Below are 23,198 nucleotides of genomic sequence, written 5' to 3'. Positions count from 1 at the left end.
GCCCGGTTCTCTAGGGTTAGGTGTTCTGCACGTTTTAGTAATTGTGTTGGTGAGTCTGTAAGGGAGGGTTCATTATATACACACCTTAGTGCCTTTATCTGTACTCCTTCATATTTTTTAATGAGCTTGTTAGTAAAAAGAACCCAAACGTCGTTGGCATACTGTAGAATGGGTCTGGCAGTAGTTTTATATGCTAGTAATTTTGTTTCAGAGGGTGCTAGCTTAAGGCATCTGTTAATGAAGAAGACTTGTTTTAGTGCATTAGATGTGATGATGCTAACGTGCGAATCCCATCTGAAATCAGAAATTATTGTCACACCAAGGTACTTACGCTCAAGGACAAATGCAAGATGAATATTATTAAGCGTGTACTGAAAAGCCGATGCGTGTTTTTTCCTTTATTATAGATAGGATAACAGATTTATTTAAATTTATGTCCATCTGCCACTCCTGACACCACTGGGACACTGCTGTTAAGGCGTTATTTAAAGCTATATGGTTATAGAGTTAATTTCCTTGTAAAGGACAGAGTCATCTGCGAAAAGTTTAATATTCTGTGAAACACAAGCTGGTAGGTCATTTATAAATATTAGAAACAGTACTGGTGCTAGGACACTTCCTTCAGGTACTGCCGATGTAACTTTAGTTGTCGCTGATTTCTCATCGTTAATTTCAACAGATTGCATGTGATTACTAAGATAGTATTTAATCCAGTTTAGAATAGGGCCAGTTCCTAAAATAAGTTGAGGTTTTGCAATAAGTTTAGTATGAGAAACGCGATCGAATGCTTTCAAGAAGTCTAAAAACTTGAGGTCAATTTGTTTCTGGTAATCAATGCTCGTGGATATGCCATGTGTTAATTCAATTAGTTGAGTAATAGTAGAAGGGCCATTTCAAAAGCCGTGCTGTACGGGGCTAAAATGTCGTTTACTTGAAGATAAGCGTTTATGTGTTTTAAAACAATATGTTCTAATAACTTGCATACTGTGCTCGTTAGTGATATAGGTCTGAAGTTCGAAGGGTCAGATTTAATTCCTAATTTGTGTATCAGTGTTATCTTGGCGGTTTTCCAACGCCTAGGAGTGTGCAAGTGGAGAATGATTTGTTAAAAAGTATTACTAAGAATTTTGCTATCCACACGGCATATCTATGTAGGAATATGTTAGAGATGTTATCAGGCCCTGCTGCGTTCTTAGTGTCCAGATATAGTAAAAAGGTTTAACACTTCTGGTTTAGTTATCATTAGTGGTGCAATTGTCACGCCTGCGCTAGAGTTCATTCCTGGTAGCTCTCCGTTATCCGTTGTGAAGATGGAGCAGAAATAGTTTTTCAGAGTAGTTGCTTCATTTATGTTATCCTCCGGCGATGCCTGTCTTTCACCTTGTTTTTTAGGGTTTATATAACGCCAAAATTTTTGCGAATTTTTTAGAAATTTAGGAAGTGTTTCTGTAAAATAATGTCTTGGCCCTCTTTATTTTTAGTTTCGAATCATCAACAGCGGAAATAAGTTTTTGAACTGATGGTGACGAATGGTCTTTCTGGCTCTTTCAGAGTCGTCGAACATTTCTTTTGGCGTGGATTACGGTTCGAGATATCTAGGGGTTATGTTTATGGGTCCCTTTAGTTTTCACAGGTACGTAGTTAGTGACAGAGTATGACACAACTGTTTTAAATTTGTTCCACAGTGATTCTATGTGTGTTTTTATCAAGTGCGAGTTTATGGAAGGATGAGTGTTCGAGAGAGAGTTTATCAATAATGCTTGTATCATCGGGTCTGCTGTAATCTTTATACATTATTGATGATCGTGAAGAGGGCAGAGAACAATTATATGGGACAGCACAAAAGACCAGCTTGTGGTTTTACAGGTCGGCTGACACTTCGAATTTTGCCTCATTTATAGGCAAATGATTACTAAGAAATACTAGGTCTAAAATGTTTGAGCTAGATCTTTGTATACGGGTAGGTTCTGGGTTAGATCGAAAGAAAGCATGATATCAAAAAGAACATCTGCGCAAGGTGATCGATGATGTAGTGTGTGCCAGTTAATGTCAGGTAGATTGAAGTAGCCGAGTAATATCACCTTGTTTCCCTTCACATGCTGCTGCATATACGCGTACAATTATTGCATTGTTATCAGACCGGAAGAAGGACAGCGATGAACGCATCTCACAGTGATGGTAGTATCTACAAGGCAAAGTTTAAAAAAAAACTGCTTCAACTCCTTCTACGTCAGGCAAAATAATGAGCGGCATTTCTTTCTTTTTTGTCCACAAAGCAACGCCTCCGCCTCATGTTGGCCGATATTTGCGAATAATAACGTAGTTTGGGGGAGTTATTTCAAAGTTTTTGACGTCTTTGGTTAGCCAGGTTTAGGTCCTGGCGATAAATTCTGGCTCAAAATTTAATGTTATTGATTCGAGGGAGTCAAGCTTGTTAACAATACTGCGAGCGTTAACATTAACGAAGGTTATTTTGGACACCGAGGGCGGCGTGGATGTAAGTTGCGCATTTCGGTGTCCTGGTTTCTTGGTTCGTCAGAAGTTGGGACTATGGGAAACCCAGCACTTCTTTCTTCATCCCAAAAATAAAGGCGATTGTTGATCTTTAGTTTGTCATAAACCAAAGCCACTTTATCAACAGATTCCTTCTTCGGTTTCCCATATTCCCATAGCATCCACCTAATGTCTCGAACAGGGAGTAAAAAATCTGCACTGCTGACGTAGTGACTCGCCTTCAGTTTGTGACACCTTCGCAAAATTTTTGTTTTCTCTCGGAAATCTGACAGCTTTAGAATTATTGGCCTTGTTTTTTTACCTCTGGTTTGCCTAGTCGATGGATTCGTTCAACTGCTACCTCATCTAACTTTAAAGTATCCTTAACGACCTTTTCTTCTTCTTTTGACATACCATACACGATGAGGTTCGATTTTCTGGATCGATTTTCTAGGCTGTCTTTTCTTAATTCCAGGGATGATGTATGTTTTTGTAGGCTAGCGACTTGTTTAGTGGAGACTCAAATATTATTTTCAAGGCATGTTAGACGTTTTAGCTTTTCTTCGATCGACATCAGTCGTTCTTCTTTTATGGACGTTATGTCGGCAGTGATTTGTTTTAGCTGTTCTGAAAGCTCCGACATCCCGGGCTAGGGATTTGCTCGACATCACCGGCAAGCAATAGCAACTTTTCAAGGTACGTTATCTCATACAAAGCATCCAGAAGAACCGCAGGGCATGGCAGCACGACAAGACCGCGTTCGTTAGAGCAAAAGCATTTTTCAAAACGACTTCTTACCTGCACGTAGAATACAAACAAATGAGCCATCTGCGTGTAAGCCCTGCTGCCGTGCCCTTTGGAATGCGGCGGCGCGTTGGCAGTTTCTATCCTCAGGAAGGGGGGTGGCGCGGCGATGAACGGCTTGAAGAATTCACTTCCGCTGTAAGTAGACGATCATAGGTTCTCGTCCGCATGTTCCAGGATAGGAAGCGCCAAATAGCTAGAGTTTTGTAGCACATGTGCGTGGTGAATCACGAACGGCCGGTTTGACTCTTGTTGTCCTGCTGGTATCAGCAGCAGGCTGGTGACGATCTGCACATAGAAGACAAACAGATGAGCCATATGAGTTTAAGCCCTGTTGCCTTGATTGCACAACCGACAGTAGGATCGATATTATTATCCGTAAAATTTTTAAAACAACTCTGGGCCTTCCCATGTGTATATCTACCACTATACAGCTTGCACTTGGGGTTCACAACACATTTTCGGAAATCCAGGAGGCTATTCTGAACTCCCAACAGACTCATCTCCTCACCACCTCGGCAGGTAGGGCCATCTTTTCAAGAATAGGTGACCCGCAAGACACCAGGACCATGGCACTGACCGGAGTTCTTCTAAATGCTGTCTGCTCACTTATTTACATTACCCTATCTCTCACCATATTAACCATGAGTCACAGGTCTCTCACCATCAGGCCCGTCTTCGCAGCCTGCGTAGGCAATACGGCCAAGACCCCTTGGCTATATATGTGGATGCGGCTTCCTATGCACAGCCCCACAGATATGCTTGCGCTGCTGTCAATCACGCCAACATACCTTCTCTTGGAGCGTCTTTCATGGCACAGGATCCGGCGGCCGCAGAAGCCATTGTAATTGCCATCACCATCAAAATGAGGAACAACAGCTCGGCACCCACATTTTTGCAGACTCCTAAGCCGCCTGTAGAACCTATACGAGTGGACGTGTCCCGCGCACGGCTCTCCGCGTACTGGGCAGCCATCTCCAGTATGATCACATCATCACCTGGGTCCCAGGACATGCAGGTCTCGACGGCAATATTAGGGGACATGCCCTAGCTCGACATGACACCAACCGAGCGGGGCACACTCACTCTACTCTCTACCCCCTCTCATCCAATTTTTCAACCGCCCTAGAAACCCTCCGCCTAAATAAGCGTCTTTACCACCCGCCACATAAGAAACTTCCCCCGAGGACTCCTACCACCTAAGACGCATCCAAGCCCTTACTTTCCCCAATCTTCACCACCTACACCGCATTCACGCAACATTATACGCAGATACATGGCCTTGGTGTGGCGAAATTCCCACATTCAGGCACATTACATGGACATGCTCAGATAAACCGAACCACTTAAAGCCGCACAACTGGCTTTGGGGCAGTGGGTGGTGACGCTGGCTAGTGGCACCCTGGAAGACCAGGAGGCGCTAGTCGCCATCGCCAAAGCGTCGGTGGAAGCCACAGTATTCTAGGACTGAGGACACCACCCACAATCCCTCTGGTCTTCTTTTTACGATTGAATGCTTATTCTCTCTCTCTAACCACCCCTGGTTTTCATTTACCTGCATCATTCTGGAAACGCCATTCTTCTCACAGGTGTGCATGATTTGAGCTGGGATCACTGCTCGTTGCGTCTCAGAATCCATCGAGTTACTGCAGAGCCTGATAACAGCGCCGAATCTTCGCAAAAGGCTACAACGTCAGTCTATAGTTTTCTGGGCTCGCGCGTACGTCTTTCTCGACAGCTTAGCTGGTCGTTCTGGCGTGCCTCCTGCGAAGATCGAGAAACCACGCGTTCTCTAAACCTAGATCTCTTCAAACGTTGTGAAGGCGTGTACTGCGCTGCTTTGGAATCCAAGGATAGCTGTTGGCGTTTCATCCTATAGTTCAGGCAGCGGACAACTGCTATTTTAACAGTCCTGATGATGCTATGCTGATCTCACACTCCGCCCACTTCTTATTAAAATGGCAGTAAAGCAGTTAACGGCAGATTATGTCAATTTAAAATGAAAACACGGTGACAATAATTCTGAACAGAGGAAAAATGAAGACAAGAGAAGTGCCTATGAAAGTACAAAAATTAAAAACGAACTCAAGGCAAACAGTTGCGCCCCAACAAGTTCCGACGCATGAAGAGGTCATTATTACATCATTATATATGCAGAAACTGCAATTTAGAGTTTTACATCCGTGATATTTAAAAACTATACGAAATAATTGAAAATATCTTATGTTTTAATTTAATAACTTTTATGTGAAGAGTTTTGTTTCCTAGTAGGCGTTTTCAAGAAGTACAGCATGGAGAGAGTTTTTCTTGTAACATGTGAGGCATATTTCTTCTCTTTTCGGTCCGCAGAAATAGATAAGCAAATATATTTAAATTCATCACCTTCTGTAAGTTGATGTTACGGAGTTAAGCGTGAAATAGCACAGCCTCCTTTTTCCCAGCTACGGTCATGCAGGTTGTCTTGTTTGCGTTGAGAACAATCTTTCACATCTCACATCAGGCTTATAGCTGCACAAGCATAGTGTGTAGAGCGTGCTGTCGGGCTAGTTGATTTTGCGTCATGTAAAGAAATTAGCTCAAAAAAGGACAACGCAGGAGACACATGAGCCGATTAACAAGTTTGAATGTTTGCATATGGCCGTGTCTGTTATGATAAAAGTAGAGCCCCTGAGATCAACATGCTCTGCACTTAACGTAAAGAATTAAGCGCAAAAAACAGAGACAAACGACAACGGAGGAGACAGAGCACAATTAACAGGTACTTGTTAACCATGCTGTGTCTCCTCCGTTGTACTTCGTCTTTCGGCGCTAACTACCTTAGATTTCTTAGATTTAGTGCAGAGCATGTTGATCTCAGAGCCTCTACAATTACCATAACAGACACTCACGCAAGGAAACATTCAAACAGCAGTAGCGTTGGCATTACGCCTGATGTTACTGATGAAAAGGAAAAAGGGAATTGGAGCCAGATCTCTATCTTGAACCACGGCAGTAGCTACCGGTGTCAAGTAGGAAGTCTGGCTAACTATAGATACTTGTTAGTAACGGCGTGAGCAATAGACAATTATACGACTGGACAATTTATAGAGAAGCTTACAATAGGAGATGTGACTGAATGCCTTAGATAAGTCTAAAATACAAAATCCAGCTCACCACAGTGATCCCATAGTAAAAAAATATAAGTTTATTCAGTCAGTGATTTGTTATAGTCGCCTTCTCTAAACCCATGCCGGTTAGTGCCAATTAAGTTACTTGCTAACACAATAGCTTTATAGTTAGACAGAACATTGATATTGCCGCTGTTGTGAATATTAACGACTTGACCGACTTTCTGCTCAGATGGAATACTGGCGTTCTGTCAGCTTTTTGGAAAGCAAATAATATGGCAAAATGCGACAATTTCATACTTAGGACCCTCTGACCTTTAAATGTGAGATTAACTTGGTATTTATCTGCTACGACCCGCCAGGTGTCCTGCAGAGTGCATACTAAAGTTGATCACAATGGGAAGATAAAATTGCAATGTTAATCTTGGTTAATGAGGAAGTGGATGGAAAGACACGAAATGCTGCACGATATATTTTTCAGAACTGTGCAGCTCAATCATCATGGTATCTTAGATTAACGTAGTGCTAAGTGATTACGACTGGCTATTGTTCTTACGTTATGTAAAATATAGGAGTTTTCTCCCAGGTTAATTAGGGTAGAGTTATTTTCTCAGGAGGTTACATGTGCAACAAAATGCGACATTAAGATGTGTGATCCCAGTTAAGCAAATAAAATGGCAATATTGCTTGCTCTAAAGGTCCCCCTATGTTTTTGCTGTATTTAGGGTGGTCAGAAAGTAAGAAAATAAAACTGTGAATTCCATGCAGCTTACAAAAAACATGAAGACAGCTCTGGAGAGATGGAAACAGCGCCGGTACCATTACCCATTTTGCTCTTCCCATAAGTCCTCGCCACAGAACAGTAAAGAAAATGAGAATATGAAAAGAAGAAACTGTATAAATAGTCTTTTGAGCCTGAGCGTCGCACTCTCTTCGGCGGCATGTACAGCAATTTGTCCAGCAAACTTTGACAATGGGGCAGGCTCGGGTCCGTCTACCCTACATTCACATTAAAACCCTTGTGTTCAAGCGCTACGAATCGAACCAAATCGCATGTTCATTCAACCAGGCTGGCACGAAAGAGCAACCGTAGAACTAAAAGAGAAAAAAGTGAGTCTAGGGGAGGTCATAAAATTCAAAAACATCGCGACGTCATGCTATAATCAGTGCCCAGCGGTATAGTACTCTATACACTGAGTGGGCGATAGAGTGAAAAAGTGGAGCGTTTCGGTGTTAGTGGAGTGTCTAACTTTCGAATAGGCACGCAAAGATTATTTAGATGGCCGTGGAGACAACTTCGTGCGTATTCATTGTATTCACTATAACGATCAATAAAAATTGGAGAGTACACTTAAGCTCCGCCTTGATGGTATGACGCAATAGCGTAGTGGGTTAGCCTTTCCCTTCTGAGCAGTTTGACACTTTTAAACCCCATTTTTCCAAATTATTCATTTCTTTATTTCAATAAATAGATTAATAAATTGTAATGATTTCATTACTCCGTCATCACCTATCACACACCAATCATCATTCATAAGAACCAAAAATTATCATGATACGGTTTTCTTTGCGCAGCTCCCGATAATTTTCGACATGCGGTGCCGACTATTAGCACGCCGACGGCTTTTCCACCCAACGAGCTGTGTACGCTGTCGCGTAATAGTTATTTTGGAAGGGCAGCTCACTTCGTTCCGCCCCCTCCCCTGACAGTCTATTCATAACTATAGCGCTGAACTTTTCATATTTGGTGAGTCTGATGCATGGCGATGGGAAATAATTCGGCAAAATTAGATTTATAATTTTATGCGAACAAAATAACGGCGACGTTCAGAAATCTCTGAGGCTGACAAAGAAGGTTGCGCGGTTCAAAAATTAAAATAAGTTTTGTTTTGAAACCGATAGTTCACTTTTATCACACAAGGAAGACAGACAAAAGACAACCTGAATGTTGGGAGTAGGGAAAACGGATGCTTGGCGGTGCCACAGGCGGCCAGGAGAATTTCGAATTTTTATGGCGCTTCGCGTCTATGAGCTTCGTGTGCCCGGTGGTTTTGTTTTTGACGCGCCTCGAATTAGAAGCGCCGAACAGCCCAGAAACTCCAAGTGCCACTAAGAAAAGTAGCGCCAACAGAGAAAAGACGTAGGAAGTGACACGGACAAGCGCTTACTGACAACTGATTTTTTATTCAGGGAAACATGCAATATATAGGCGAACAGTACCGGTGATAATCAGAGGCAGTGAACTTCACATGGTGTATAGGGCCATAAAAGCGATAAAAGACTTGCATGGTGAATATGTAAACACGATAAAAAAGAGCAATGACACGTGGTGTACAGGCCACATGAAAAGGAAAGTATAAAAGGTTTTTTAAAAACAAACATGAATTTCAGTTTTTTAGGCGTGCGAAGATGCCAGCTTTTTACACATGTTCCAAATTCAACCGCGGCCTTCTAGTAAAGTCGTCGCGTATTTGCACCATGTGGCACATAACTTAAAGAAGGCGGCGAATAAGTTCAAGCTCCCTGTAGTTTTTCCGCCCCTTGTAAGTTGGCTTCCTAGTGTCCTCGGATTAATAACCAAAAACCAAAAAAGCAAACTTGTGGAACCAAGCATGCTCCAATTTTTTTCGGATGCAAGGAAGGCGTGGTTTACCAGATCCCGCTCAGATGCGGCAAGGATTACATTGGCCAAACAGGAAGGTGTCTGAACGAGCGTTTCATGGAACATGACCGATTACTTGACAAGGGCACTGGATCTAATCTTCCGATTCATTGTAAAAAATGTAAGTGCATGCCTCGCTTAGAAGATACTGTTGTTTTAGACAGAAGCCGAGACAGCTCAGCTCGCGAGTTAAAAGAGGCGTTTTTCTTCAAACGAAAGGGATTGGAATGCGTAAGTGACCCGTCAAAATTGCTCTATGAAAGTGAACTGGCTTTCCTAGAAGGCCGCGGTTGAATTTGGAACATGTGTAAAAAGCTGGCATCTGCGCATGCCTAAAAAACTGAAATTCATGCTTGTTTTTAAAAAACCTTTTATACTTTCCTTTTCATGTGGCCTGTACACCACGTGTCATTGCTCTTTTTTATCGTTTTTACATATTAACCATACAAGCCTTTTATCGCTTTTATCGCCCTATACACCATGTGACGTTCACCGCCTCTGATTATTACCGGTATTGTTCGCCTATATATTGCGTGTTTCCCTGAATAAAAAATCAGTTGTCAATAAGCGCTTGCCCGTGTCACTTTCGACGTCTTTTCTCTGTTGGCGCTTCTTTTCTTAGTAACATGCACCAACTAGCCCAGCAAAAAGTTCTACTTGAACTCCAAGTGCCGCTTCAAGTGCTAGTTAACATTTGAAGGAGCGTTTAAAGGCTGGTCAGATGATTGCCACGGTCGGTGCAAAACTATGATGGCACGATGATCGGTGATCGTACAAGGCAGTTAGCAGTATAAAGAGTACTTGTGTCTTCGTACGCTCGCCCGGAGAAACGTTCCCAGCTATTATAGTCAACTTCAAACTACTTAACGAAAGTCGATTAATAGGGACCGGAGACAAGATACAAGGCAGTTCAGAAAAAAAGAGATTTTGAAACTGCAGAGACAGCGACACCGCCTTACTCCAACTATTTTCTCTGCGGCTCCGTTCAATAGCTTCGGCAGTTGGGCGGAGCTGTTCTATTCTAGCTCCCGGCTCATTTAATTCATTGACAGCACACATTTGAAGGTACATGCAAGTGGGCGAGAGAGCCCGATTCAGTGGACCCTGTACCTCCGGAAATGCGCGGAACCCGTTCAAGCGTCGTGCGTCGGCGTTACTTTCAAGCCACCAACTTTATACGCGAGCGTTCTTGAGCACCCATTCGTTTCTGGTGGCAAAAAATAAATAAATAACCTGGCCCTTGCAACCGTGGGAAACCTCCTCGACGCCACCTGCTGCACCGTAAAGCATCACCGTCCAAGGAATCACAATGCATTGGCCCCAAAGTCTCGGCCAGCCTCCAATGGGCGCGACGCGCCGACCTTGTCCTGACCCCTCGCGACTCCCCACACTGGGGTTAATACATTTATTTATCAACGGCTGCTCACTGAATAAGGGGGAAACGACCCGCCGGCGCCTAACCTAACCATACTCCCTCAAAAGTGTCGCACGCTCTGTGGGGTTGAGGTCGCTGAAATGCAGGCCGGAGTTTTTGCGAGAATTTCGTCGTCGGGTTCGGGAACAGGATCCATTGTAACGCCGGCAAGACGCCGGTGCAAACGTAAAGGAAGCGATGGTAGCGACCTCCGACAGATGCCTCCGATAGATAGATGACGTCATAAGAGTGCCCCGAGTTGGAATCGGAGAGGCGGGAAAATCCTTTTCTACTTCGAATCTAAATTTCTTTAAAATAAATGCATCTTTCGCTCCCGGACAAACGGCAACAGAGCCATGAAATGCCGAACAATCAAATTTTACTAACAAAAAAATTGATAGAATTGTCCTCACTGTCCCTTTAAGTTCCGTACATTAGCGCAGAGCTTCCCACTTTTTGTTCAGCGCACGCCACAGTTGATCCGCTGTGCCACCGCAAAGGTGCCGAGGAGAGAACTTTTTCTTCCCGAGATGTTCTCGATGGGGTTCAGGTCAGCCTGATAAGGTGGAACTGCAGCTGATGCATGGTGTAGCGCTCCAGGAGACCCTTCATAGCGCGCGCTTTGTGCACGGGTGCACGGAGCTGCGGCTGCGCTGGAAGCTGTAGCAGCCATCCGGGATCGGCCCATCCAAGGCATAGGAAATCAATTGTACAGTGATTGTTTCGCAGTAAGTACCTAGGTACGGAAAAAAAAAGCCCTCGATCCGCACGAGTGGGCCCAGGTCGCCCCCTCTCATGGCACCCTAGCCACTGACCGAGCAGTGACCTCTGCTATGCCCACTGTGGGCCCAAAGTATAGATAGGTCATCCCGCTGCAGAAAAATAAAGCTAGGGCCGAAAGCTGAAGAAATTCAACATTCAGCTCACATTTATGATCGGCACGAGAGAATACTTGACTTCGTATTCAAAACTGTAACAATGTAAAGGAAACAGGAAGGAGAAGAAAAAACAAAGCTAAACTACATTTTTTACATTACGATGTGTTGAAAACCGTACTCGGCGGAGCCATTTACAGGGACAAAATTGCGTATAGTTCACGCGCTAACAACTTGGCGGCTAATTTGGAAGCTAGCGTGTCAGCGTTCATGTGTGCTCCGCCTGAACTATGTTCGACCTTAGAGGAGTATTCTCGCAGTTTTAAATACCATCTAGCCAGCCGCGAGCTGGGGTCTGCGACACTCTTCACCCATTTCAGAGGACGGCAGTCTATGACTAGCTTGAACTGGCGGCCTTCAATGTAGCACTTCAAGTGCTTTTCTGCTCTGACAATTGCACGGCATTCCCTCTCCGTAGCTCCCTACTTTTGCTCTGTGAGGCTCAGCTTCCTGCTAGCAAAAGCTACACGATGTTCTCTACCTATGCTAAGCTGCGTAAGCACGGAACCAACCACGAACCTTGACGCCCCTGGGGCCGTAACGAGAGATAAACTGAAACCTAGGTGGCGCTTCAGCGGTGCACAGATTAACTTTATCTTCAGAGCCCCAAAAGCACCCGCCGCATCCACTGAGCAGCGAAAAGCGACATTCTTGGCGTTTAAGGTGGTCGGCGACTTAGCTAGGGCGGCGAATTCCTCTGTGACTGACCGTTGAATAATAGCAAATCAGTTCGAAAAACTGCCGGACTAGGCCGACACTAGTCGAGGTGGAAAATTCAAGGCACATTTTAGTTTCTCCGCATCAGGCCGGCAGCCGTCAGGTGCAACAATGTGCCTGAGGTATTCAACCTCTATTTTTGGGAATTATCACATGGAAGGTTTAAGCTTGAGGCTCGCTTTTTGCAGTCGCGTCAAAAGCTTTTCGATGTTGTGCTAATGTCTCTCGAAGTTTTCACTGCATATGATTAAATCATCCATATCAAGAAGCACAACTTTCCAAGAAGGCTTGCCAGGATAACATCAGCGGTCCTCTGCCAGACATCATGACAATTGACCAGGCCAAATAAAAAACATAGTTCCTTCCCATTCATAGTTCCCTGACGGTGTACAGAAGGCGATTTTCTCGAAATCTTCCAGGTTCATTGCTCTTAGCCAAACTCCCGCCGACAGATATCCAACACTGTGAAGTAGCTGGCAGAGCCCAGCTGCGAAACAGTCTCCTGTATATTGGTGTTGGGGTACGCGTCGATCCGAGTTACCATCTGGTGTCTCCACCAATAGGGTCCGTACCCCCCAATGCGACTTCCAGTGTTCGACTATGCCGCGATCAATCAGACCCTGCACTTCTAAACGGACGCCGAAGTGCCGATTTCTATCCTGTGTTGTAGAACGCCACAGCATCTAAAATCAAAGCTGGTCGCGGCTTTCTTCTGGGAATATTCGTTCAGCAGGGCAGTCTGCGCCTTTCTCTCCTCGGACTTAACTGGAGAAAAATCGAACAAAGCGTCTGGCACGGCTGAAGGGCCGGCATGACCTACATCAGCGACTGCCGTTTCTGTGGGCTGACGTCTCTCTACCGCAGCTGTAAAGAACGCTAATGTTTTATTCCTGGGGAGGATCAGTGTCAGCTGGCTGCAATTAACCACCCGCATAGGCACTCTGTGGTCAGCACTAACTTTTACGAATCAAGCAGCTGCCTTCAGGCACTTATAAAGAGAATCGACCAACTCAAGCACTCCCACGGTGCCGCTCTCTACATCTGAATGCACACAATGGCATAAAACATGTTCGGACAGAGCAAGCACCGAACAGTTTTAAGGCAACTCGCTAGCAGGGTTACCAGATTGGGCTATTAATAGCCAATTTCAGCTACATGTTGTCCAAGATGGCGTCAGAATTTTTTTTGGCTACGTGGCTGTTTTTCGGCTATATTTGTTCCTGTGCATATGTAAGAAAGTGCAAATGGCATTGAAATTTGGTCTCTAACAAGTACTTTGAGTGTTTTTGTTACAACCTTTTTCGTCCTTGGGCATCGATGGATCTACAGAGAGGCCATTTTCGGAACTGAAGGCGCTCTTAGCTGACAGAGAACTTGACGAAATATTTTTTGGGCCTCGCGACAGCCGGGGCAAGTGTCATGTGTAGGCAGCACAAGAGCCTTTACAGGAAAATGAAGGCAGAAAATGCACGAATTCTGCTTGTACCATTCCTTCTGCGTGTGTACCATTCCCTCCTCCTAGACTGTATATAATGAGGCAATCGACGTGCTACCCACTTGCATTGACTACCTTGTATGCGAAACTTTCCACTGGTTTACATATTCTCCAAAAAGGCAGGAAGAGCACAGAGAAAAGTACGGCTCCATCACCTCAGGCGGTGTCCCAAATAAGCTGGCAGGTGTCTGTGCGACAGAATGGCTCAGCATTGCGCCTACCTTGCGATCAATTGTGAATTAGTGGGCTGCACTCTAGGCCCAATTTGAAGCAATGAAAACTGAGGAACATTGCTACGCAGCACGAATTTTCAGCGAAATGTACACTGAAGAGAACGATTTATTGATTTTAAATTTCTGATCTCAATCATCGATGAACTTTAGAGAATAAATAATCTCTTCCAATGCGATGCCTTTGCAAGCTGTCGGGCTAAATGAGGAATTCGTTTGTTTTATGGAAACGCTAAGCGAAACATTTGCAATGCCTAGCTACACAAAGCCATGACAACGCGGAATAGGAACAGTACAGTACTCACGGATTGAAATAGGACATTCGGAGCGCTAGCCTTGCAGTGCCACGCAGGCATGTGGTAAACCACAGGTCGGCTGATTGGCTACTGGAAGGAACAATTCTGCTTTGTAGATGTTCTCCCTCTCACGCCATACCACAATGCACCACCTTGGTTCCATGAGCGTCTACGGGCGGCGCTCCATGAAGCGACGGCCACGCGCTCCGAATGTCCTATTTCAATCCGTGAGTACTGTACATACTGTATGTCAGAGCATGCGACACTTGGAACTTTTTCTCAACTGCCTCATCATAATTAAGCTTGCATGCTGACGTTACTGCACTCCTTGAACTCTTAGAACGTCAGTTTTTCATGGCGCATGGCCTCTGTGATGGTGCGTGCTGCTCAAGAAATCTATGCCGCGCACAGCATCTCAAGAGAGCATCCGTGGATAAAACTAATAGGTAAACATCTTTACGGTAAATAATTTAAAATGCTAAAGAAGTTACTTCACAAAAACAAAGCTTTTTGACTACATTCGGGGCTACTACAGTGGCCAGTTTGGCAGCCTGAGGCTGGAACAATCTGGTAACCCTGCTCGTTAGAACACCTGCCTCACTTATTCCATGGTCTCATGGTATCAGTATCGGTAATGCAAATCTCAGCCATTTTTCTGTTTGGAAACGGAACGTTCGTGTATCAAGCACGGACCGCTTTTTCCTAGAATGTGACATATACCATTCGCCTTCTCATAAAAACCTTTTGAGATCAAATATCTTTCTGGCCGAGAAACTGTGGTAAGGCATATGTAGTTGAGATGATTTAATCAAATTCTGCCGAAAGCGAACTGCAACCAGTAGTGCCCACTTATAAAAACAGGCTCTACTCTTATACCTACAAACCTGGTTGCAACACTGCTAGATGCCTCCAACACCTCGCGATCCCATTTCTTTCGAAGCGCCTTAAAACCGCTTTCCTTAAGCAATGTCACCTTTGACCCTGTGTATATCAGCAGTTCCAGGTAGGAACTATTTGCATTACAGCGCAAAAGAGTGCAAGCCTCTCCGGCAACACAAACCAATGCCTCTTCATTATACCTTGCTCACTCCCCACGCTGCTCAGGCTGCGAAAGTATGCTGGGCGGAGCTAAGCGGAGGCCCAGCATACTTCTTTTTGATTTTCACTAGGACATCGTTAAGTCAGGTCTGTTCCCTCGGCAGTGGTGCTTTGTTCCTGTCTCTTGTTGTTACACCTATTAACATTCTTTGTATGGCTGATTGCGCTGTTCTCAACTTAATTTCAGCTTTTTTTATTACTCTGCACGTTTCCTCCTGATAGGATTGCAGGAGTATGGTAAAGCTATCAGCCAAGTCTCAAATCTCAAACGAAGTCCTCAAAAATGACATATAACTATCGCTTGTGCGCCACGGGACTGCTTCAGGCAGGTGTGATGGTCTCGCCAAATGCCGCGTATACATTTTGGGGTCCAGATAGGACGCAAAAGAATAAAGTAGGCTCGAAAGCTTTATAATGCTTATAAACAACACGCAGCATTATTTTCTATGAGTTTCAGCTCAGTGATAGACATATACTCATTTGAATCACACATCTTTACTGCTCTTGTCTAAAGTCTCCAACGCGACTGCATCTTTCGCTTCGGTTGTTGGGAACACAGACCCCGGAACTGCTACATGCGCCGAGTAGGCAAGTGTACTTCTCATGCCGCTCCATTTTTTGAGCATCCTCGACGTTCATGACCTAAAAAAGAAAACGAGCGCTTTCAGCTCTCTGTAAAGAGACATTAAAATGACTAAGCAAAATTGTGGCGAACCGCCAAACGGTGCCAAGATCAAAGTTATTATATAAGACTGCCCTCAACTCTTAAATTGCTTTCACAATCTGTATACTTTTCCAGACATCCAATTTAGTTTCCACTGTCTGGTTAGTATATACCTTCAAGCTGTAAAACGTTTCGCGACTTCTTCATTTCTGTGAAAAATGAGAGCATTAGTTATATATTGAGATTTATTAAAATTGCTTTCAATACTTCAAAATTCCGCATTTGGCGGAAACTGAGAATGGAATATTACAGCTTTTTATGTCGCGATACGTTTTCCGCCAAATAACAATATTGTACGTCCGTGATAAGAAAGTTACGCGGGCAGCTGCTGAAAAGAAATACGACGTTCGGAGTCTGACTTCTCAGCTTGTGTAGCGTTGTCCAGCTGAGCTCCGTGGAACTCCATCGGTTCGACGCTCCGCCAACAAGCTGGCGGCACGTATCAGATTTGTAGCTTGAGATTAAGACATTTTGATGAAATTTATCCTCTTTTCACTCTTCATAGCTATGAAAAAAGAATTCTTGCTTTTATGCTACTTAAATGCACACTTCCGTCAGCAATGGGCATATCAACGTCGTGTAGGTTATGTAAAATCAGCTACTGTAAGCGTGAAAGCGTTCCGCATTTCTTCCTGTTTACAGTAAACAGATAACATTATAATTTTTTTTTTACAATTGGTCGCGTGGCCCCGTTTTGTGGGCTGCAGCACCAACTGCGTCTGTTTGTAGTTTGATATTCGCGTTTACCTGTTCTAACTCATAGTTTTCTTCAGTGGTCCCGCCACCTTATCAATTCACTTGAGGGCTTTTGCCTTATGGCCCAAATGAGATGTAGCGCGCAGTCCAAAATCAGCATGCCTATGCCCTACAGAATGCCTCCGGCATGGCAGTTTTGCAGCTCTACTTGGATGGATGACAGCAGCATAGTCGACAAGAGGCCTTCCGGTCAACGAAGGTGACTTGCCCCAACTACAGTGTTTTGAATAAGGCTCGGAATCGTGCAGCAATTCTGCTGAGTCGCAATTTTCATTTAAGGATCTACCAGGGGCTCGCTGTATGGCAGCCTATCACGAAATGCCCTTGCAACGGGCAGGTGGCTGCGTAGGTAAAATGACTGTACGCACCAGAAGAGATTGTCTTCGAACCAGCAGATACACAAGGCCTCTTGATCACCAGTCAATTCTGACAGGCATCGTCGAGCGGCAACAATCTTCGCGGCGCCATGTGTAAGCAACCGATGCCGAATGGCAGCTGTCGAGTGCCAGAAATTTTCCCGCCATCCGCATTTTCTCGGAGATTCGTGCGATGTAGCGAACCAGGAAACCATGTTAACTGCATGCATTTCAATTCAGAAATAAACGGCAGTATCACCAGTATGCTCTTTTCGCGGCTCTAAAACTTCACGGACATAAGCCTTCTTGAGCGGGCGAGGCTGCATCAGCAGGGGGAGAATGCTCTATTCCGGTTTGTAATCCACAGCTATGTTACCTTGACCATTATCGTTATGTTCGTTCCGAAGTTCCATTTTTAAGGCATCTGCTTCGCTGACATGGTTGTAAGTAATTTTTTGCGTCTATCTTTTCGTACTTTCACTGAGCAGACTTCATAAGCAGCCTTCCATTCTCAGGGAACTATGAGATTAACTAAACACCTCGCAAACAATACCACTTAAAACAACTTTGCTCGAAGCGGACGAGCCCAAGGCATTTCGCCGATACCGCTCCAAACACCCACGCTTGCCGTAATTATTCCCAGAATAAATAAGGGCTAATGACCGTGTTTCACTTCATCTGTCTATTGCTACAATCCTTGCAGAATTTCCTGACGGTCAGAGAACGATGTTTAAAGATACCGCGTAATGTAGTTTAACAATAGTGGGTAAATTATCGCATTGAGGCTATCTTTACGCGTATGACCACTCTTGAGTTGCTTTTTTCTGTTCATGGGGAACTCGTACCAGCACCAGCCCAAAATAAATTTCTCTCGTGCTCAATGAGATTCTTCCTTATATATTTTTTTTCATTTTCGTTTCAAAGCTTGGCTAATTTAGACTTCACCGTCCTGTGGCCGCTCCGCCTGAACAGACCTAACAGTTCACACATGCTGCTCGATGCCTGAAAGGGCTCATATTGTTTTCTCAAAATCTATGCTTATTGTTGTTTTGTTGCATTGTTCTCGTCTCCTCTTACTGTTGTCTAAACTCACTGAAGTCATTCAGGGTATAGTCCGCAGTGTTTATGTTTGTTAAAATCTTAAGCAGAGTGATCACTGTTGGAGCGTGCAATCTCATCTATATCCGTTTCTTCATTCCACTGACGCGTATCTAAGCTTCAGAGTGTCGCACAGATTTCCACGCCATCTGCAATCTTTGCAGCACCTGCAGAAGCCGGCAGTTGCAGCACAAGACCCACCAGTGGCAGCACCTGCCATTCCAGTGCAGTCGCATCGTTTAATTGCTCCATTACTGCACCAGAAGTGGTACTAGGTCTCCCATGGATCTCTGAATGCTAAAGTCGCATCATTTAACTGCACCATTACTGCACCAGATGTGGTATTAGGACTCCCATGGATCTTTAATGCAAAGTAGAAAATTGTCAGTTGCACATTTACAGGTTTTAAACTATTAATCATATCGCGTTATACGCTTGCGGCAAGGCCCAAGTCGGCCCTCCAGTACTTTTTTGCCATTAGCTTACAGCATCTCGTTCCCACCGTCCTATCTCACTTTTTAAACGCCGGTCATTGTGTCAGTTTTCCTTTAAAAATCTTCTACGTATATATTTTTGTACTGCCGTTGCTCATCATTCCTAGAAATTTTGGTACAATTTATCATCAAGTACGCATACCGCTACACATGAGTTTATTACTTTTCTTATATTCTGCTAATATGGTTAGTTACGTTGTCTGATTCTCTGTTTCTATTCTAAACAAATTATGCTATGTTCGGTGCTTACTATATTTTAATGAAGAACGCCGATCTATATTCGATCATGCCAGTTAGCCCTGGGTAAAAGTATATAATAATGTCCTTTTAAATTTTTCCGGCCGCCTCTTGTTTCTCGTAACCTTGCCGAGAGTTAAGCCGTTCAGCGTTTTTTTTTGGCAGCTCCTGAAATGGTAGATTCGCTGGAATAGTTGCTTGATTAGTCCAAGCGCAGTATGCGATGGGGAAAGCTTCAAATTCAGGGATACTTTGCACCCTCTCCTTGCGGTGCGTTCTACGCGACGATTTCTATAGTTCAGCGGTTTCTGACGTTTCGTGTATATAGACAATGTGGATATCAGCACTCTTTATTTAGCGCAGCTAAAACGCCTAGAGAACAGTCGGGATTTATCCGGACTTCATGCGACCTCACAGATTTCATCTGCTCAGGAATTGATAGATTCCTCTGAAACCTATATCACGCCCGAATAAGGCAAACTATCTTTTAAAAATGCAGCCGTTTAAAAGCACAAAAGGAAAGTCGCGAGCCTCTTGGTGCCCAGCTGGGTATTCTGGGGCTAATACTTGTGAGCAGTCAAGAACTATCTGCTGGGTGGAAGCCAAAGGAGGATAAGGCGCCTTGTGCACCTCATTCTGGATTGCCTACTGCAGTTAGCGTTCTGTGACATTCTTGACTTGAGCTTGACACAATCAGAAAAGTTCCAAGTGGAATCATACAATATATTATATGTCGGTAGTGCAATCACCTTAAAGATCTTTTTCTTCAGTCCCTTTAGTCATTTACTATGTCTTTAGAAGACCACCTTAAAGCACGCGATTCAGCTTTCATGAGCACATTAGCTATAATCACTTATATTTTGCTTGTATACACTATTTTTGAAAAGTGGCGTGTCTAAAATAAGGTCTGTTTTAATAACCTTTGCATTGCCAATACCGTTTTTCTGATCTATCCAGCAATTAGAGCGCGCCGTGCCCACGAACTGCGTACAAACACGAAGAGTCTATACCGAACTGTACACAGAGATATTTTCTACCCAACATTACTTTGCGGTCAGCGAGGTCAACTCCACCTACGTGCTCGTTTTATCTGTCTGCGAAGACCCGCTGCATGACTGATTTTCTTATTTTCGGCTTTTGACCATCTTCTGCAGTTATGATGATGATCATGAATTTTTATGGAGCAAAAACAGCTTCGATCATTGATGAGCATGGCACAATGTGTTTTCCTTTAGACCAGGTCTGGTCAAAGAACAATGTTGCAAGAATTTAACCCCCGATAAGCTGAGCGTCAGGCCAGAGGAAAGCTTGTAGCCACTGTGTTAGCTTAGGGTATCCGGTGGCACAGGGGATCGAACCGCGCACTTGCTGCATGCGTTGTGGGTGCTCAAAACACAAGGGCACCGTTGTCGCACCTTAAGCCATTGTCTCTGGCTGACTGTTAAAGGCAGCTCACCGTCGTCGAATTGGCTTCTGCTTACAATTTGCTCTAGAAAATTTTTCATCGCTCCATGCTCAGAAGGCTGACCACTGTGTACACGAAGGTGACGGCGAGAAACGACGAGCAGCGCTGTCATGCGGAGTGGTTTGCCAGTGCCGCTTGTTTGGTCGTTCGGATATGCACAGAGATAATTTCGCCCATCATCCGGAAGTCTCCTGTCATTAGCAAATTAACCCCCACTGGCCGCTCCCGGTTTGCCACATAGCTCCTCCCTCGAGATCCGTCTTCGCTTCAGTAAGCGCGTTGTCTTGGTCATCGCCGCCGTCGAGAAAATAATTACTTCGCTGTAGGCTTGAAGTACACCAGCTGCTTATAAATAATGAGAACAATCTGGCTGCCGGTTACGGAGGGCTACAACATTTGGAGCGGGCTACGTGCGGGCGCACTGCAGGGAGGGGTGCGTGTCCAGCCGTGGGTACCGAGGCTCTCGATCCACCGTGCCACTGCGCTCCAGGTGTATACACACGTGCAGAATCACTCGTGGCGCAATATTCTCCATTGCATATTTAGTTTGCTCTCTTACAAGCATATTACTGTCACAGTTTACGTAAGTGCTTTTAGTAAGCAAGAATGCGCAGGAAAGAACGAAAGTATAACTTCCTCACAAATCCGCGATATTTCTTAGTCTCCGCAAGCATGGCGGCTTGGTCATTACCGCTTCGGCTGCAACGCCGCCGTTGAAAAAAAGTTTGTTTGGCCCTGCCTACGGGGCTCACCCGCAAAATTTCAAGAAAGAGAACACAGAACAGGTTGCGGGTGTGTTTACTATGCTCGAGTGCACAAGCGCCAAGACAGCTGAGCACGTCGCTGGTGCACGTCGCTCGCTACCTTCGCTTCCTTGGGGATTGCCTTCTAAGCGAAGGACAGAAGGACGGCTGTCGACGCCGCGCCGCATCAATTCATTCCTGTTTTTCAGAGCGAAAGCTCTACTTCACGACACTAAAGCTGCAAAGCGTTCAGTTTGACCTTGAATAATTACATAAACATAGCGGCGACTGAGATTCGAACTTACGGCGCGAACAGATCAGCTTCGCTGGCCACTGCCCAAGGCACTACGCTATCGCCGCAGCCGATCACGCCTCGTGTTAGACTGCAGCACACTCTCGCGATGTGCATTGCACATTCTCGTCTTCACCAACTTCCATGTGCAGCGCGAACAGATCAGATCAGCCTAACCTCGATCAGAGCTTAACCTGAGTCGAATATTGTCTCTAGACGCGCCGACAGCCCAGCAAAGCAAAAACATGAGCCAGTCAGGCTAAGCACATTTTTTCTCCCGTGTACTGGCTTCAACTGTATTAAAACTGTACTATTTTTCTTTTCGAAGTACATGAAGCGCACTCATGAAGTTTATTGAGCGCGTTTACAAACCACACGATTTTATCACGGCCCTACTAATCGGCAGTAATCAGAGTAAAAAGTGCTCGCATTCTGTCATTGCCTAATTGCTGCCGAAACTTTCGGCTAGTAAAACGGTGTCCCAAAGTACTCAGATGAGTACTTGCAAATTGAAGCAGCGTCAGAATATACAGTATTGTGCGTTTTTATCGTGAAGACTTTCAAAAGTTTCCCCGCCTCAACCGCTGCCTCATTTGCGATGAAACTGCACACAGAGCTTGCGTATTATGGTAACTGTTGTATCATAGGAAGCCCCGCCGCGGTGGCTCAGTGGTTAGGGCGCTCGACTACTGATCCGGAGTTCCCGGGTTCGAACCCGACCGCGGCGGCTGCGTTTTTATGGAGGAAAAACGCCAAGGCGCCCGTGTGCTGTGCGATGTCAGTGCACGTTAAAGATCCCCAGGTGGTCGAAATTATTCCGGAGCCCTCCACTACGGACCTATTCGTTCCTATCTTCTTTCACTCCCTCCTTTATCCCTTCCCTTACGGCGCGGTTCAGGTGTCCAACGATATATGAGACAGATACTGCGCCATTTCCATTCCACCAAAAACCAATTATTATTGTATCATAGGAAGTTTGACAACGGTACTAACTTAGTTGAGCCTTGCATGATGCGAAAACATAATCGTCTACGTAGAGATCGGCAACCAAAACCCGCAGACGACGCTTTTTCGCTGAAGGGCGGTAGTGGCATCATCTGTTTGCGGTAGCACAAAGCGTCGCGACAAGGCCGTCGAGGAGAGCGTTGCAAGGAGCGCGGGCCGTTTGAATATGCCGTTCCTGTCGTTTCGTCTGCTTCTACTGAAGCGCTTACAACATTTTCGACTAATTAAGCGGAAAAATATCAGAACAAATGATTTAACGAGGCTTTACCTTTTAAAGAATATTGTTTGCAACGCTCTCCTCGACGGCCTTGTCGCGACGCTTTGTGCTACCGCAAACAGATGGCGCCACTGCCGCCCTTCAGCGAAAAAGCGTCGTCTGCGGGTTTTGGTTGCCGATCTCTACGTAGACGATTACGTTTTCGCATCATGCACGGCTCAAGTAAGTAAGCACCGTTGTGAAACTTGCTACGATACAAAAGTTACCATAATACGCCTGCTCACGGCAAATGAGCCAGCGGTTGAGGCGGGGAAATTTTTTGAAGTGTTCACGATAAAAACGCACAACACTGTATATCAAATTTGCATAAGCGAGAGCTATGGCTTCAATAAATTAATTTTGCAGCTTCCAAATTTCGCAGAACCTCCGAGGCGTAAAGTAAGAAATCTTTATTCTAAAACTAAAGCGTGCGCGCGACTAAAACGTGTGCGCGAGGTGGACCAAGCCTTTTTTAACCTGCACACAGTGCTGAAACGATAAAACTGGATGCGACAGCTACG

The 23,198-nt window shown here is 44.8% G+C and overlaps 1 long non-coding RNA gene across 1 annotated transcript in view; it reads right to left on the bottom strand.

The window, feature by feature from the left end:
• Positions 1 to 15,726: 15,726 nt before the first annotated feature.
• The window catches only part of LOC144118988 (uncharacterized), a 62,390-nt gene continuing 54,918 nt past the window's right edge, over positions 15,727 to 23,198 (bottom strand). The window contains exon 9 of the long non-coding RNA XR_013312211.1: positions 15,727 to 15,893. This is a non-coding gene — a long non-coding RNA (uncharacterized LOC144118988). The remainder of the gene's footprint in view (positions 15,894 to 23,198) is intronic.

Source organism: Amblyomma americanum, chromosome 2, assembly GCF_052857255.1.
Source record: "Amblyomma americanum isolate KBUSLIRL-KWMA chromosome 2, ASM5285725v1, whole genome shotgun sequence".
NCBI classification, from domain to species: domain Eukaryota; kingdom Metazoa; phylum Arthropoda; class Arachnida; order Ixodida; family Ixodidae; genus Amblyomma; species Amblyomma americanum.
This window is presented reverse-complemented; position numbering and strand designations above follow the sequence as displayed.